The 19,747-nt window shown below is 35.1% G+C and overlaps 1 protein-coding gene across 1 annotated transcript in view; it reads right to left on the minus strand.

Moving 5' to 3' along the window:
* Positions 1-280: 280 nt before the first annotated feature.
* The window catches only part of LOC120075732 (small ribosomal subunit protein bS1c-like), a 57,990-nt gene continuing 38,523 nt past the window's right edge, over positions 281-19,747 (minus strand). The window contains exon 8 of the mRNA XM_090312766.1: positions 281-692. The gene's annotated coding sequence lies outside the window, so the exon portion shown is untranslated. The remainder of the gene's footprint in view (positions 693-19,747) is intronic.

The following is a 19,747-nucleotide window of genomic DNA, read 5'->3' on the forward strand; positions in this document are numbered from 1 at the left end:
CATTTGAGTTAACTTGTTAGTGGAGTCTTAATGTTGTAAAGGCTAGAAAAGAATATGAGACAAAAAACCTAAACATAGGTTATAATGTGACTTTAGACATCAGGCACGCCATAGGACTTAGAGATTTCATAAGTTCACCTAAGATTTAGTTAGTGATTTCTTATCAAAGTAAGTGTTTTATGCCCTTGAAACTTAGATATTTATTGGTCCCATAGATTGTTTTGAGACAAGTAAGCATTTAAATCCCACTAGAAATGTATGAGAAAGTAACTACAAGATGTTAATAAAAAAAGCATGCTATAAAATCTATGAAAAGTTGTTGCAAGAGTAAGACTTTCTGATTTGTACAAAATAATGCTGCATTGTTGCTCCAGTAATACCATGTTGGAATGTCTTCATACTCTGATCCAACATATGGTCCCACCATATTCTGACGTGTCGTCTAAGCATTTGAGCACGTCAAATCACCCATATGCTAAAAATACTTAAGTGAAAAATCGATGATGTAGTTTTGATGGAACTTAAAGCTGCAGCATGGTCCTTATGCTCTGAATGGACAAATTGGTCATCATTACTCTAAGATGTCAACTTATCATTTGAGTACGTCAAATCAGCTGAAGGTGATAGTAGTGTATGAAGCTGTCAAATCATCAACATGTTGTAGCATCTTCATACTTTGTACCTACATTATCCTACAACACTATCAAATCAATATGAGCATGTCAAATCACCTGAGAGCTGTAGAGATAAGAAAAACTTTCTAAACATTGAATGTTGCAAGGATAAAGGGTGCTGTCTGTCATAGTCTGTAGCATCAAGAACTACAGAAGAATAATTGGCTATCAAATGGGTCTATCATATTTTCCCTACAAATGGACCTAAGCTTTCCTCTAATATGGATGGGGAGAAGACAAAAAATATTGGGAGATAAGAAGAGACCCCGTGCAGAATTATTGGGAGATCTTCGAAAAATCTTTTAGCCAGAAATAAAAGTTAGAGCTTCAAAAGATAGACCATTTATACATTGAGTTTTCTCTAAACTATTGCCTATTTTTTTTTTTTTTGCCTGGTTGTTGATACTACAACATAATTATGTGTAACTAATTATCTAGTATAAAGCTTGATTTGAATCCCTATGCTGTAATAGTTTACTAGTATTAATCATGTGTTTCTTTGAATCCTACGTGCATCGTTTTGCTTTAAAAAATCTTTAACTTAAAAATATTTTTCTCCAATTGGCCAATTGAGGTAAAACAATAGCACCCAAGTCTTTAGAAAAATAAGTGTGTGAAAATATTTAAAGCAATTGAAGGTGAGATAATTCACTAGTTTTTATTAAGGATAATAAAGACACTCAGAAGCCATAGAGAAATGATAGTAAACACATTGAATTAGCATGGAAAGCCTCCAATTAGTTTGATATCCTATTTCACATTAAAAAATGGTTGTAGTAGGTTTTCTTGCTTAAAAAAAAACATTGTGATTTGAGTACGTTTGGATTAATGTTGTAACTGTGAAAGTATAGGGAGTCTAATAGTCAAGTCTACACATTTGTTAACTTATATACTTACAACCATTCTTTAAAAGGTCTTCCCATTATACTAGTTTTACTTCAATCTATCTTTACTATCCTTAAAGATATAACATCAATAATCAACCAATAATTATTTGTATACTACTTTTACACAGCATTGAAGGAAACTTTTAACATTAATAATCAACCAACAATTATTTGTATACTAATTTTAAACAACACTCAAAGAAACTTTATGAAAAATTTTAGAATTCTTAATTCATACTGTGTTCTTAAGGAATCGACCTTAGAATACTCCAAATACTACTTACTATTACATTGATTTATACTTGAGTTAATGTAACAGGTGATACCAATTGAAGGACATCAAACATAAGGATTTCCATGAGTAGTGGAAGAGATCGTTCCAAATTCCATACGAGTGAACACAAACAATTACAATCTAAGAATGGAAACTAACAGGTCATGCACAAAACGAAATTACAGCATGCTACCATAGGAATCTAGGGATAGAGTATGCATACCTTTAAAGAATCATTCTTCAAGAATCCCTTGATCAATCTCCAAGCATCCAAGACACACGAATGCAACAACCAACAACACCAACAATGAACACAGCCTCCATGAACCCAATCGAGTCTAGCTTGATCCATGAACTATGTGAGGACACCACCACAGTGGTTACCTTGGTATTCTAAGTGTGAGAATCCAAAAGTTGTGGGCTCTATATGATCTTGGCTTGAGGAAGAGATTGGAGGACTACGATGAGTAGACGATTGAGCAAGTGGGAGAGGAGATGCTGTTTATCGTATAGACGATGAGCTCGATCGTGTAAAAAATAGTAGCCTATTGTATAGACTTGCCACTCGATCATTTAGCTACGATCAACTGAATGACTATCGTATAGTCAAAGTTGCACGACCATTTAGTCTCTGTACAACTATCGCTTAGTGAAACTCTTTCACTTGATAGCTTAAACCGTGAGTTCTTTTCGAATGAAGTAACTCTCCAAATTTAGGAAAATTATTTTTCTTTTATCTCACGGTTACCATAAAACCACCAATAACTTCCCACTCAATTGGTTAATAGAAAAAAAGAATTAATTATCATATAATTAATATATTATAAATAAATATGATAACCAACTTACCATATTATATTTATAACCTATAATTTTAATATTTCATCTCATGAAACATATAAATCATAGTTCTTTTTTTATTTTATGGTACTTGATGTAAATCATATTTACATTAATCCTCCACTTAATGTATCTCATACATCACACCAATTATATCATATATAATTGAATTTTCTCTTGTTCATTTGAACACTTCAAACTAACCCCAAGAACTGATTCTCAACTTGAATCCATTGAACTACCAATGGGACCTTATGGACCTGTAGCTTGAAACTCCAACGGTACGTGAATAACTAACTAAACTTTTTAGTCACGGGATCCACCATCTATTAACTGTCAGGCACTCCACTAAAGACCGATAGCAACACTTTTATCACTATAGATATATTTCTGTTTCCATATCAACCAATCAATAGTGCGATAACCCTTCACAGATTACTCGTAAGTATAGTTGGGTCAATTTATCGTTTTGCCCCTGTAGTTACATCTAACTTCTTAAGTACCACTGATTCCTTTAATGAACCATAAATCATAGTCCTACTATGACTGGGTCCTCTCTTCCAAAGAGAGGAAGTGACCACTATGTTCAAGATCTGGATTCAACCTTTAAGGGAGCAATCTATCTACTTACCCTTGCTTCAGGGAAAGAGTGAATTCCATCTAGTGTAACTGAGTTCCCAGCTCCCCAATTAGACAAATCCCCAAAAGGTAGGCATATTGAGTTGGCAATTTGACCATTCTCACCCATACTAATAAAAAAACCGCCCTTAAAGGCGGGAGTTCCCAAACACACTCAGGATTAAGGTCATGTCACCTATGGTCGTTTTAGTGAGATGTAAGTCTCAATTATCAACAACGTTATATAAAGAGATGAATCATCTCGTGGTCCAGTCTTATACAAACTCTTTGTATAGGACACCCTCACTCGCATGTCTCCACATGAATGGTTAGGATCAGACCATCTGTAGTAGTTCACAACACTTATAAACCTCTACAAAGCGGGCCGTATCCGTAGTGTCATCAGGATAAGGTATCCCTCATTTATCCTTATACTACATATCTTGTAGGTTATTACTTAAGGCATGATCCACTTGTTTATCTCATATATGTTGGGTTTTATGTCCTAAAACTCGTGGTTTGTAAACAATAGAACTTATTATGAAAATTCAACAAGTTGTTATTGAATATATTGCTTATTAGAAATCCAATAAACCTAAAAGTCCCTTGACTATTATATGACTACTTGAACTTTATGTGGAAACATAGAAGTTGATCAGGTTCGAGTAAATAGTAAAAAACGATCTATAGTATATGAATAAGGTTGAGTGCCTTATTATGGTAACACTATTGGATGCGGCCTACTCTATAGTTGTTACAAAGAGTTGTAAAGTGCTACAAACAAAGTGATCCTAATTCGTACATGTTATGACATGAGGAGGGGGGGCGTCCTGTGCAAATGAGTTTTTACAAGATCGGACCACGAAATCAGTCACTCTTACTTTATAACGTTGTTTACTATTTAAGACTGACTATTTCAAAGCGATAACCTAGGTAACTTGACCTTAATCTTGAGCTAACTATGAACTTCTGTTTGTTCGGGATTATCCTTTGATCTGCAAACGGTGAAAATAATCCAACAACACTGCTCAATAAGCCTCCTATTTTGGGGATAAGACCAGATGAATAGTTGGGAACATAGCCCTACAAGATGGAATTCACTGCTGCTCGATTAGGGTTAGTAAAGATGTTGTTCCATTTAAGTGCTGATTATAGGTTTTGAACAAAAGGCCTCACCCTCTCATTGGCCCGAGAGGGACTTGATTTGTTGATTGGATTACAAATCAATTGTTCATTAGAGGATCAATCAGACTTAAGGAACAAGATGTAATTTCGGGGGTAAAACAGAGATTTGACCCAACCATTATTACGAACAACCTGTGAAGAGTTAACTTACTAATCATGGTTATATCAAGTGGACATAATATATTTACAGTGAGAGGAGTTCAACTATGGGCTTTAGTGGAGTGACCCATTAGTTAACGGATAGGTGTTAATTCAATCTAATGAGTATAGCCAATTAATCTCGGATCGTTGGAGCCTATGATCTGTAGGACTGCGAGGTCCCCCTACTAGCTCGTAATGGATTAGTTTTAAAGTAGCGTGATAAGTTAATTTGAAATGTTCAAATTAGAATTAGACAAAATTGGAGAATTAATATTTAAATATGATTTAAATATATGAAGGTGGATTGTGTAAAATTAATTAGAATTATTTAAATTATTTAAATATTTATTTATTAATTTTATTAAGAAAATTAATTTATGAAATTAATTTTGTGTTGAATTGTACCAGGGAAAATAGTTATTTGACACAACTGGTCCATTTATTAATTCTCCCTATGCACAAAGATCGTAATGTGCACGCTAGTAGGATATATATTATGAGTGAATTCGATGTCAATCTTGGTCGTACTTACCTCTCAAATCAATTTGGTGTAGTGTCGGGAGTGTATAGCACAACGAAGATACCATTTATTGTAGACCGAACTATCTCAACACACGTTCTGGATGATGTCACTCTACTATATGGAAGCATATAAAAGAGCTAACGGTCAACCAAAAGTCTTGACCATCATCATAGTAATTAGGTAGTGATGACCAAATATCTTGCGTCTATGGAGTCCAATTATACACCCAAAAAGTTTTAAATATTCATTTACATATACGTTTGTTACCTAATTGTGCATCAGTCTGTCAAATATTTGGCGATATACTAGCAACATATTTGGTGACTGTTCAAAGGCAGCTAATACACCACTCTATCTAAAATTATATATATAAAAAATACAATTAACTTATATTCTTACCTAAATGATAATGAAATAAATATATAAAAATGAATAATACCTAACACTTAGTGGACGATAACCTAGGGCCTGTAATTGGACTTATGGTGCTATAATTTTAAATCTATCATAAACTCAGCTATAATTTTAAATCTACCATAAGCTCATACTTATAGTAGTATTAGTGGCCCCCTATTTCTAACGCTTGTGCATTAGTAGCCCGACAAAGTTCTCTATAAAGCCATGCAAGACAAGCACCACCCCACGAGTACGTACCGGCATGCTCGAAATTAGATAGTAGAAGGAGAAATATAAGATGTACTAGAGTGTTCGACTTGTTAGCGAACAAAAATCCTCCAATAAGCTGCATAATATATGCTCGTGCATACCTACGTATGTTGATGTAATCGACATCTGAAGGCAATTTTGAAAATTGGGATGCTAACCATGGGAACTCAATCTTGAGCCTCTCAGATCATCTGGTAGAACGCCCAATAGCTCGTCACAAACAGTTTTCCAATCATATTGTAATGAACCTATCAAAGGTTCTCCATTCATTCATAACCCAAACTGAATAGCAATATCCTGCAACGTAATTGTACATTACCCACAAGGAAGGTGAAATTTGTGGGTTTCTAGTCTCCAACGCTCTAATAAAGCAATAATGAGGTGCTAATCAAGTTAGATAAATCCAATCTGTGCAACCCCAAGAAAACCAACCTATTCAATGTAAGGAGTAATCCCTGGATCAAATAAGATAGTATGTTGTGCAGATCCCTCCCTTCTCCGATAACCCAAAACCATGGTAGAAGAACCATCCCATATCGATTGTAAACAATGAGTATTTTTTTTTTTTTGGTATAGTAACACAGGATTAGAGGACCAGACTCCATTACCTACGAAGTTCAAATTACATTACCTAACGAATAAAGTTCCATTACAAACTTTTAAATCATCTTTTTGTCACAACTTTTAGTTTTCAACTTTTCGAAATTTTCTTAAAAAGAAAAAGTTTGTTCCTTCTTTTTAAGAAAATCCAAATAAACCAATATTTCAAACAATCTAAATTTTTTCTTAAATTAGCCCAAATAAATAAATAAATAAAAGATAGATCTATGAATTAACCCAAATAAAAAAAAAAAGATCTATGATACAGCCCAAATGAAAATCTATGAATCATACACTTAAATCAACCTAAATGAAAACAAAATAGTAGATCTATAGAAGAAATTTCATATATTGGAACAAAAGGGTAGCTCAAATGTACAAACTTTGGAAATAAATAAATAAGTAAAACTTTTACCTAAGGCAGATGGTAGATCGACCCACGGTAATGGAGTGGGATGGCGATAGCAACAATAAATAAAACTACCGCGACACTCACAATGATACGCCTCTATGCATTGCTAATACTTTTAGCGGCGTTTTTTTGCTTTTAGCAACGCATTTTACTCACCACTGAAAGCTATTTTTTTTTTTGTAGTGATCGGAGACGATAGAGGAGGAGGCGGGGGAGGCGGCGCGGATGTGAAAGAGGAAGGAAGATGAAAAGTTTCGGATGGAGGAAAGGGGGGAGGGAGGGTCATGGGGTTTATTGGGACCATCAAGTCATGTACAATCGTGGACCCTGTCCACGATTACATGGTCAAGGACTGTCCATATAGACAGTCTGCGCGTGAGGTCACTGCCACTTCACAGGCTCTGAAGGAAGTTGTGTACCGGGTACACGATTTCAAAACCTATTTTTGCCAATACTTTCAACCTAATCCTATTTTTGTTAATAATTATTAAAATAACATTATTTTTAATTAAAAAAATCTATTAATAGTTATATATAAAATATTAAGTTGATAGAATAAGATAACAAATAAACTTTTCTAAAGAAATTATATTTTAATTGAATTTCCTCTTGTTAATTTGAACATTTCAAATTAACCTAGAATCTGATTATCAACTTGAACCCATTGAACTACCAAGGGAACCTTATGGACCTGTAGCTTGAAGCTCCAACATTACGTGAATGATTGATTAAACTCTTTAATCACGAGAACCACCATCCATTAACTGTTGGTCATTCTTCGCACTACAGATATATTTCTGTGTTTATATGACCAATCAACAGTGCGATGACCCTTCATAAATCGCTCGTAAGTACAACTGGGCCAATTTACCGTTTTGCCCCGTGTAGTTACATCTAACTCCTTAAGTACCACTGATTTCTCTAATGAACAATAAGTCATAGTCCTACTATGACTAAGTTCTTTTAGGCAAGGGGAAGGTGTGACCACTATGTTTAAGACCCGGAATCAGCTTTTAAGAGAGCAATTTATCTACTTACCCCTGCTTTGGAGAAGAAGTGAATTCCGTCTTGTGTAGCTGAGTTCCTAGCTCCCCAATCAGACGAATCCCCAAAATGGTAGGCTTGTTGAGTTGGCAATCTGGCCACTCTCACCCATACAAATCAAAAGACCGCCCTCATAAGCAACTCACTCAAGATTAAGGTCATGTCACCTATGGTCATTCTAGTGAAATGTAAGTCTCAATTATCAACGACGTTATAAAAAGAGACTAATCATTTCATTGTCCAGTCTTATATAAACTCTTTGTATAGGATATCCTCGCTCGCATGTCTCCACATGAATGGTCAATATCAGAACATTTGTAGCACTTTAAAACACTTCTAACATCTACAAAGAAAGTCGTATCCATAATGTTGGGGTTTGTGCCCAAAAGTCTCGTGTCCTGTAGTTTGTAAACAACTTCGTACGAACACTTGTGATGTATAATATAAATGATATTTACTTCACTACTTGACTTTGCACATTTAGATGTTTTTTATTTTACCACAAACTAATAAACTTAATATCCCTGGTTGTCTTTATGTAACTTAAGCATGTATGTAGTGACATACAAGTGGATCATGTCTTAAGTGACAACAAAAATAGTCTATAGTATATGGATATAAGAGGGAAAACTTATCCTGGTAACACTACGGATGCGACCCGCTTTGTGAAATTGTTACAAATGTTGTGACTTGTCATAAATGGTCTGATCCTGATAATTCGTGTAGTGGACATGCGAGCGGGGGCGTCCTATACAAAGAGTTTGTATAAGACTTAATCTCGAAGTGTTAATGTCTTGTCATATAACTCCGTTTATGATTGAGACTTCACTTCACTAGAATGACCATAGGTAACATGATCTCAATCCTGAGTGAGTTGGGAACTCCTGCCATTGAGGGCGTCCTTTGATTTGCATGGGTGCGAGTGGCCAAAGCGCCGACTCAAACCTACCATTTTGGGGATTGGTCTGATTTAGGAGCTGGAAACTCAGTTTCATAAGATGGAGTTCACTCCTTCCCCAAAGTAGGGGTAAGTAGATAGATTGCTCTCTTAAGGGCTGATCCCGGGGTTTGAACGATGTGGCACCACGCATCTTCTCATGGCCCGAGAGGTGTTCATACATAGTAGGACTATGTTGTATTATTCATTAGAGGGATCAGTGGTACTTAAGGAGGAAGATGTAATTACAGGGACAAAATGGTAAATTGGCCTGCTGTAATTACGAGCATCCGTGAAGGGTCATCGTACTGATGATTGGTTATATACAATGGACATAGAAATATATCTATGGCAAGAAGAGTTCAACTGTCGATCTTTAGTGGAATGCCTGGCAGTTAACGGATCGTGGATATCGTGATTAAAGAGTTTAGTCAACTATTCACGTACCGTTGGAGCTTCGAGCCATAGGTCTATAAAGTCCCTTTGGTATCTTGGATACAAATTGAGAGTCAGTTTTTGGGTCAGTTTGAAATGTTCAAATTGACAAGAGGAAGTTCGATTATATATGATATAATTGAACGAGTTAATTAAATATGATATAATTAACTTTATGTATGAGATATATTAATTTGGAGGAAATTGGATATAAATATGATTTATATCAAGTAGAGGAAAATATTATAATTAGTATATGATATTAATTTATATGTTATGAATATGATAAGATCACATTCATTGGACGGTTATAAAGGAAATGGGACGGCGCCTCTTCTGTTCTAAATAACGGATGAGTGTGTTGAAAGATCACTTTGAGATGCATAAATAGCTGACGGTGTGTTGAGCATGGAGATGCGGACATTGTGTTAAAGAGAGTGTCATCGTTTAGAAAATTAGTGCGTAAACGATAGTGCCTGCACGATCGATTACATATACAATATTGCTAAGCAATCGCTTACCGATTACACCTTCGCGCGCTGTTATCTAAATGATCGTATAAACGATCGCTTAGTTTTTCCTACGCGATCGTTTAGATGATCGTTTACCCTTTTCCTACACGATCGTTTATAGGATCTCTTACCCTTTCCTATACGATCATTTAGACGATCGCTTACTTTTTCCTACATGATCATATACTTCACCTAAACGATCAAGCATCTTGTCTATGCGATAGACGACCTCATCTCCCACTTGCTTGCTTGTTGTGTACGGTCTCTCTTCCTCCTTCCCTCTACCAAATCCGAACAAAGCCCACACTTTGGATTCTCACTCCAAGAATACTGAGGGCTCTGAGTGGTGGCGTCTTCTCTGTTTTCTTCTGTCTGAGTGGTGATTGTTCGAGGTAGACAGTTGGGTTTTAGACTCGCTGTGAAGAAGAAATCTTCATCTGGTATGATCTTTTTATCTCTTTGGCATTATGAATGCATATTAGTATGTTTTGAATGTATATGTGGTAATTCTATCACAATGAATTGGAAAGATCTGCTTCCGCTTGTAGGTACTCTTGAATAAGAGTTCCTTCATTTGGTATCAGAGCGGAAGCGGATCTGATAGAAAATCAGTGCCTAAACGATAGTGCCTGCACGATCGCTCAGTTTTCTAATATTCCAATTCATTGTAGCAAAAGAATTCCAAATACGTTCTTGGTGGGTGCATTTCTACACTGTTTAATCGTTAATTTTTTGTGGATGTGCGGATTTATGGATGTTTTCGTGGATGTTAGCCTTAGTTTGATTTAATTCTTTTAAATTTGTGGTTTTTTGTAAAGGCCCCTACGTTTTTGGGCATTAATAATTGTTACCGAGTCTATATTCAAAGTCTGTTTGAGTTTTGAGTTGTTCGTGAAGAAGATCGGAGCAAGCGTTGCGGTTCTTCGAGAAAGAAGACGATCAAGGGTTGATCACATCGTACAGATGATGGGGTATGCAATCGCTGTTGATCGCATCGTGTAGACGATGAGGTATACGGTTGCTGATGATCGCATTATGTAGAAGATCGGGTAAGCGATCAAGGGTTGATCGCATCGTGTCGACGATCGGTTGTGCGATCGCTGAGTATCAAGTCGTGTAGACAATGGGATTCTTGCGTATCGCTTAACGTGCGCGCACATTAGACGATTGTTTAGGTCAGCAAGGTTCATCACTTAGTAACTGACTAAACGATCGCTTAGTAACGCAAGGTAAATCATTTACCTGTCGCCGCGTTAAACGATCACATAGACGATCAAGCTTTGCAGCCTCGTTGTTGTCTACACCATCGCTTAATTTTGCTTCTATCGTCTAGTGCGCGCTGGACAATCATCTACCTACGACATTTACTACACGATGGAGTCCTCCTGGTGGTTCAAGACCTGGTTCGCCTGTGAACCGGATTGCTCGATGAAAAATGTAATAGATAGGGTTATTTCATTCCGGTTTTTGTAAAGGTTCATCTCGGTCCATTAATCCTTTATTTATTACATGCGATGTATGTTTTTAATATGTCATATGGTATGCACATATAGTAAATCTCATCTTAGGTTATGCATTGGTCATGCATCGTCTCTTTATTTTAATTGTTATAATTTAGAGAAGCATGATTTAGTTTACATAAGTGCATGCTCATGCATCATTGGATTGAATATAAGGATTATATTTATGTATTCTTTATTTATTTAACGTTATATTTATAAGCGTTATAAATACTTCGTTATGTGGGATGAGTGTTTTAGTTGTTTATTTTATAAATGGTTATAAAATGAAATTAGAACTAAAATAACCAGTAAAATATTAATATGTAGCAAGTCTATCTATAATAGACCTTTTGTCGAAGGCGGATTCTGTCTATGCTGGGGTATTTAAGATGACGGCAACGGAACACCCTTACCTGGGAACCTACTTGGAAAGGTAATTTAGATAGATTTGATGCATGCATGCAAATTAAGGCCAATCCATTAAAGAGTTTATGTGACTACTTGGATTTTTTTTATTTTTTTTATTATAATTTCAAAGACAAAAGTTATTTTTGAGCAAACTTAATAAATGACTTAGATCATCATCAGTAGTCGGATCGTCTAGGTTAATAAACCCCTAGGTCGTTTTTTTTTTGCAGCAATGAATTAGAATATCAGAAAACTGAGTGCTCTGATACCATTTGAAGGAACTCTTATTCAAGAGTACCTATGAGCGGAAACGGATCTTTCCAATTCATTATGACAAAATTACCACATATATATTCAAAACATACTAATATGCATTCATAATGCTAAAGAGATCAAGAGATCATACTAGATGAAGATTTCTTCTTCACAGCGAGTCTAAAACCCAACCGTCTACCTCGAACAATCACCACTCGGACAGAAGGAAATGGAGAAGACACCACCACTCAGAGCCCTTAGTATTCTTGGAGTGAGAATCCAAAGTGTGGGCTTTGTTCGGATTTAGTAGAGGGAAAGAGGAAGAGAAACCGTACACAACAATCAAGCAAGTGCCGTACACAACGATCAAGCAAGTGGGAGATGAGGTCGTCTATCGCATAGACAAGATGCTTGATCGTATACGATCGTGTAGGAAAATGTAAACGATCGACTAAACGATCATGTAGGAAAGGGTAAACAATCGTATAAATGATCGTGTAGGAAAAGGGTGAGTGATCGTCTAAATGATCGCGTAGGAAAAACTAAGCGATCGTCTATACGATCGTTTAGTAAATATCGAGCGCTAAATGATCGCTTAGGAAAAGGTAAACGATCGTTAGTTAATTGCGCGCGATGGTGTAATCGGTAAGCGATTGCTTAGCAATATCGTAAATGTAAGCGATTGTGCAGGCACTATCGTATAGACACTGATTTTCTAAACGATGACACTCTGTTTAATACAATGTCCGCGCCTCCATGCTCAACACACCGTCAGCTATTTATAATGCACTCATCCATTATTTTGAACAGAAGAGACGCCGTCCCATTTCCTTTATAACCGTTCAATGAATGTGATCTTATCATATTCATAACATATAAATTAATATCATATTGTAATATTTTTCTCTACTAGATATAAATCATATTTATATCCAATTTTCTCCAAATTAATGTATCTCATACATAAAGTTAATTATATCATATTTAATTAACTTGTTCATATATAATTGAACTCCCTCTTGTCGATTTGAACATTTCAAACTGACCCAAAAACTGCCTCTCAACTTGTATCCAAGCTACCAAGGGGACCTTATGAACCTATGGCTCGAACGGTACGTGAATAGATAACTAAACTCTTTAGTCATGATATCCACCATCCATTAACTACCAGTCGTTCCACTAAAGACTGACAGTTGAACTCTTCTTGTCATAGATATATTTCTATGTCCATTGGTTATAACCTATCATCAGTACGATGACCCTTCACAGATGCTCGTAGTTACAACAGGTCAATTTATCGTTTTGCCCCTGTAATTACATCTTCCTCCTTAAGTACCATTGATCCCTCTAATGAACAATACAACATAGTCCTACTATGTGTGAACACCTCTCGGGCCATGAGAAGGTGCGTGGTGCCACATCGTTCAAGCCCCAGGATCAGCCCTTAAGAGAGCAATCTATCTACTTACCCTTATTTTGGGGAAGGTGTGTACTCCATCTTGTGAAGCTAAGTTCCTAGCTTTCAAATCAGACGAATCCCCAAAATGGTAGGTTTGAGTTGGCGTTCTGGACACTCACACCCATGCAAACCAAAGGACCGCCCTCAATGGCAGGAGTTCCCAACTCACTCAGGATTGAGATCATGTTACCTATGGTCATCCTAGTGAAGTGAAGTCTCAGTCATGAACGGAGTTATATGACAAGACATTAACACTTCGAGGTCAAGTCTTATACAAACTCTTTATATAGGATGCCCCCGCTCGCATGTCCACTACACGATGATCAGGATCAGACCATCTGTGAAAAGTCACAACATTTGTAACAATTCCATAAAGCGAGTCGCATCCGTAGTGTTACTAGGATAAGGTTTCCTTCCTATGTCCATATACTACATACTATTTTTGTTGTCACTTAAGACATGATCCACTTGTATGTCACTAGATACATGCTTAAGTTACATAAAGACAACCAGGGATATTAAGTTTATTGGTTTGTGGTAAAATAGAAAACATCTAAATGTGAAAAGTCAAGTAGTGAAGTAAATATCATTTATATTATACGTCACAAGTGTTCGTACAAAGTTGTTTATAAACTACTGGATACGAGAATTTAGGGCACAAACCCCAACGAGTTGCAGACTTACCAATCCTTGCTGAAAAGTAAGGAGAAAAAGGGAGGTGAGGATAAGGTATCACATGAAATAACCACGAACAACATAGTGTCATCAGGATAAGGTATCCCTCCTTAATCCATCTACTACAGACTATTTAGTTATTACTTAAGACATAATCCACTTGTATGTCTCCACATACATGCTTAAATTACATGAAATAACCACGAATCTTAGTTTATTAGATTTGAGTAAATGCTTATAAAATAACATTTATTTTATTAATAACAATATGTTTACAAAATGTTTACAAATTACGAGACTACCAGGAGAATTAGGACATCAATCCCAACAAGAGGTAACCCAACCTAGTTGACTAGAGATCCCAAGCCTAGGTTCAACGGGCAAACCGACCTCTGGATAACTTAATGAGCACTGCGTTGAATTTTTTCTTACCCATTCTAAGGATGATGATATAGTGCAAGTGTCGTTTTAGGGTAAGCATTGTGTTTTTAATGATTTCTATAAGTTTTTGAATAATTATTTATGAAAAGAGCATATAAGATGTTATTTAGAGGAATCACCTATGTGAGTGTGAAAGGGCCGCTTCTATGAGAATTTTAAGGCGAATTCTCTAAAACACTCATGAGACCAGGCGATGTTCAAGGTCAAATTGAACACAATGATGAGAACAAATTTTGTTATAATGGGAAACTGTGTGAGTTCAATTGTCTTAGCTTACTCTAGAATGACTGACAGTTCAAGGCATCAAGTCTACTGATTAGTTAAGTAAATTCGATTGATGTTCATTAGGGAAAGTTCAAAGTGTTTACTACTTATCTCGATGCAGGTTCTTCATTAGGAAATATCGAACATTTCCTTGTACCTTCTATCTTAATTTGTCAACTTACCATTTAATGGGGGGATTGTTGGAATAAATGGTATGTAACTCTTTATGTAAGGTTACGTCTTTTCAATTCCATAAGTTGTATTCTTTGATAAATGGTTGCATCTTTTCATAAAAAAAAAAAAAACCAAATTGAAGAAAGGACACGAATTAGTCTATAAATATATTATTTTTTCAATTTGTTCTCTTAACTATTTCCATAAGCATTTTTCTCTAAAAAAAAAACTTTCCTCCCTTTTTTTTTTTTTTTTTTTTATAAATTTGTGCAAGTTCGGTATATCCACAAAGTTTAGTTCGTTGATCTTGTGGACCCATGCTACATCCATAAGAAATGTGATTTGTTCTATCTTGGGAGACAATTACTCTCTAAACTCAGGCACTAGGGTGAGTAAATTTGTCTTAAGGAGACAATGTGAATTTGTTGGGCTTAGATCTTTAATGTACATGTTTGATTTTAGTTTCATGTGCTATTGCACTCATAACAAAAAGAGTTTTTTTTTTCCTCTTTTTCTGGAGGGTTTATTCTTTGTTGTTAATTACAAGATACCAAGTTGTGGTATAAGAAATCAAATAGTTTATGTTGGGCTATTTGGGAGAATTTTATAGTTCAAGTTTTGGAACCTTTCACAATCTTCATCATAGTAGAACCTGCAGTTGCAGAAGATTTGAGGTAGTCCCAAGCTTGGGGCGAACCAGTATATTTTTGATGTCGTTCTTTTTTTTCCTACTTTTTAATTATTTTTTGTAATTTTATAATTGTTAATCTTTTTGGGCTCTAACCTGCAGGCTCTAACTTGCAGAAGTGAGAATTTTAGATATAATTTAGTTTCCGCATTTTATTTATATCTATGTGTAAAATTCCAATAAGTGATATCATAATATTTTGATTCAAGAGTCATGGGATTATCAGAGCCTACAGGTTTCGAGGGAATCATGAACTTTGATGGGATTTGGAACGTTAATCTAAAAACAGAGTTTGGAGAAAAGTTATTACTACGAGATGTCAGGTTTGTGCTTAGAATGAAGATAAATATCATCTCTATTGGCAAATTAGATGATGAAGGTTACAGGTGTGAGTTTGATAGTTGCCAGTATAAACTCATGTTGGGATCCCATGTAGTGGCAGTTGGCCATAGAAATTCTACACTGTATAAATATTGGTTTAATGTTCTCAAAGGATTAGAGAGACGGTAGATGCTAGATAAAGCTGCAGATGGCAGGTGTAAAGGTACGAATGGATTGATGAAGTTGCCTAGGCGAGTAACGGCATCAAAGTGGAAGATCAAGGCAACAAAAGTGGAAGATCAAAGCAGTTGCTAAGGTCAAGGATAAAGTCTCTAGCTTGATAGTAGGTTTAAAGGAAGGAGTCAAACCATTTGCAGAATCTGTCTTCTTCAAGAATAGATATTCAGAAATGTAGAAGATATTAGTTGGTATCACTTAGCTGAAGTGGGAGTACGTGACCGTTCTTTATGTCTGAGAGATAGTTCCACATATCTTGCTTATACCTCAAGGCAAGAATAGATGAGCTACAGTTATTTTCTAATGGTTTTCCTGTTCTGTTACTTTATTGATTTTACAAGTTTTATGTTGAACTTTGGAGTTTGTCAATTAGAGATAACAGTTATAGTGGGAGTTGAGCTTTGGAGTTTCCCAAAATGATTAGTTTTGATTCAGTGGGAGGCAAGATTGTTGTTTTGTCTCCAACTGAGAGAATGTTGGGATTGTGGAGACAAAATTTCATACTAATATTATATATATATATATTAGGATTTTGACCAAAGTCAAAATTACAAAGCAAGTTACACTTTTATCTGTCAAAATTGGAGCACACGTCACATCCAATTTAGTTGCTGGGATTGTCCTTAGATTGTTGGGCTTAGGCCCATTTGGTCTTAGGTTATTTCAAGTACACATATAGAAGTGTTTAATCAAGAGAAATTGGAGAATAGAAAAATCAAGGGTGTCTATTGATTTTTGTCAAAAAAGAAATAATAAGGTCCCGTTTGATAACAATTTTTTTTTTTTTGGTCTTTGACACTACTACTTCCAAATTTCTTCCTTAGTTATCTACTTTCCACCAATGGTTTAAAAAACCAAACCAAATTTTGAGAAATAAAAAAAGTAGCTTTCCAAAAGTTGTTTTTGTTTTTTTGAATTTGACTAAAAATTCAATCATTGTATTTAAGAAAGATGTAAATCATGGTAAGAAATATGGATGATATAAGCTTAAATTTTTTTTAAAAAAGTTACCAAACGGGGCCTAAGACTTTTGGTAAATGCATGTTGCACACATGTCATTTGTTTTCTTAATTCCCAAATTGCCCCTGGTATGGTCGATTAACAGTTTTTTCGAGTACTGTGTAATTGTTATATCGTGTATAAATTCTCAATAGAACTACAGGTAAATGAAATCATCTGTTATGAGACCGTATATCAATTCTTAATAGAAATACAGTATAAAGGGAATCGTCGGTTATGAGACTTTAACCTAAGAATTTAAGAGATAAAGGTGCCAAATTTTTTTTCTCATTTTAAAATTTGAATTGGTGGTTTCATCTCTATTTCGATCTGATTTAAGCACTTTTCGAAAATATTCAGAATTAATCAATCTTTAATTTGTTTATCACCATTTTGATTTTAATTTATAATATATCTTTAGATTTTACATTACTTTATTCATTTTTATTATTTTAAATTCATATTAAATTCTTTTTATCCTGATTTGGATTTTACTTAGGATTTTATACATATTATCATCTAACAAACTATATATTTCATTTAATTTTTTTCATTTTTTATTTGCATTTTGAATCATATTTTATTCATCTAAATTAGGTTTTTCTCGTAGGTTTTGTGGTTGATGAAGTTATAAATACAATGCAATTGTTGAAGCTTAAATGAAAATAAAATTATGAATATAGTGTAATTGTAAATAAACAAGCTTCCTTCCTGATTTTTCTCCCTTGAATTACATTTGAATTTATATTTTATTATCAAATTAGATTTTATCTAATTACTTATTGAATTAATCACAATAAAAAAACTCCTCATTTTTCTCTCCAATTTATATTTGAATTTATCTTTTATTATCAAATTTCATTTTATCTAACTAACTTTCATTTATTTAAATGTTTGTTACAAATTCGATTGTATCCAAAAAAAAGTTTTTCATTATTTTATACATATTGTCATCAAATTAATTTGATCTTTTTTTTTTTTTTTTTTTCATATTTTCGATGGTTCCAATTTTTCATATAGAAAAACATAGCGGGTTATTGTACTTAAAAAAAATCATATAAATGAGAATTAAACTTTAAATGTTTGAAACATGTGCGTGTGTGTATATGTATACATATTGTTCAGTTTATTAATAATAATAATAATAATAATAATATTATTATTATTGTTATTATCATTATCATTATCATTATCATTATTATTAAAATAAGATAACAAAAAACCACAAATCTCATCTTCTTCATTAACTTAGCCGCCCGTAAAATCTCTTTTTCTCCCTCTTAATCTCATGTTTGGGATCGTTGGTTCAACATTCCTTTCTTGAATTTCATCGTCTTAGCTAGCTTTTGTTAACCACCCTCGCCAGGTCGTCGACCTTTTTCGCTCGCACACATGTTTCTTTGTTCTTACTTTGAACATCGTTTTCAACAATGACGTTCTGGGATTGGTAGTATTTAAAGTTGACTTTCAAGATCCTATGAGCAAAATGATCACAACAAATAGAGATTAAATACTTCGCGTGTTAGGGTTAGTGTCCTAATTCTCCTGGAGTCTCATTGTTTTGTAAAGATACACATTGTTCAATGAATAAAATAAGTGTTATTTAATTCTAGTATTTACCCATATCCAATAAACAAAGCTCCTTGGTTATCTTATGTGAACTTAAACATGTATATGTGATATACAAGTGGATCATGCCTTAAGTGATAATCTAAATTGGTCTGTGGTATAAGGATTAAGGTGGGATTCCTGATCCTAGTGACACTACGGATACGACCCGCTTTGTAGAGGTTTGCAAGTGTTGTAAACTACTATAGATGGTAGATCCTGACCATTCATGTGGAGACATGGAGCGGGGGTGTTCTATACAAAGAGTTTGTATAAGACCTAGACCACGAGATGACTAGACTCTATATATAATGTCGTTGATACTAGAGACTTGCATCTCACCTAAACGACCATAGGTGACACGACCTCAATCCTGAGTGTTTTGTGAACTCCTACCTTTGAGGGTGGTCCTTTGATTAGTATGGGCGAGAGTGGCCAGATTTTTAACTCAACATGCCTACCTTTTTGGGGACTTGTCTGATCTGGGAGTTGGGAACTCAATCCATAAGATAGAATCCACTCATTTCATGAAGCAGGGATAAGTAAAGAGATTGCTCTTTTAAGGACTGATTTTGGGGCTTGAACATAGTGGCCACAACTTCTCTTTGGAAGAGAAGACTCAGTCATAGTAGGACTATGATTTATGTTCATTAGAGGGACCAGTGGTACTTAAGGAGACAGATGTAACTACAAGGGCATAACGGTTATTGGCTCAGCTGTACTTACAAGCGATCTGTGAAGGCTTGTCGCACTGCTGATTGGTTAAGATGGACACATAATATATCTGTAGTAAGGAGAGTTCAACTGTCGGTCTTTAGCGAAGTGCCTGGAAGTTAATGGATGGTGGATCCCGTAACTAAAGAGTTTAGTCAGTTATTCACGTACCGTTGGAGCTTCGGAGCTACAGGTCCATGAGGCCCCCTTGGTAGCTTGGATTCTGTTGAGGATCAGTTCTTGGTGTTGATTTG

Source organism: Benincasa hispida, chromosome 4 (assembly GCF_027475165.1).
Source record: "Benincasa hispida cultivar pf3 chromosome 4, pf3_genome.v1.1, whole genome shotgun sequence".
NCBI lineage: Eukaryota > Viridiplantae > Streptophyta > Magnoliopsida > Cucurbitales > Cucurbitaceae > Benincasa > Benincasa hispida.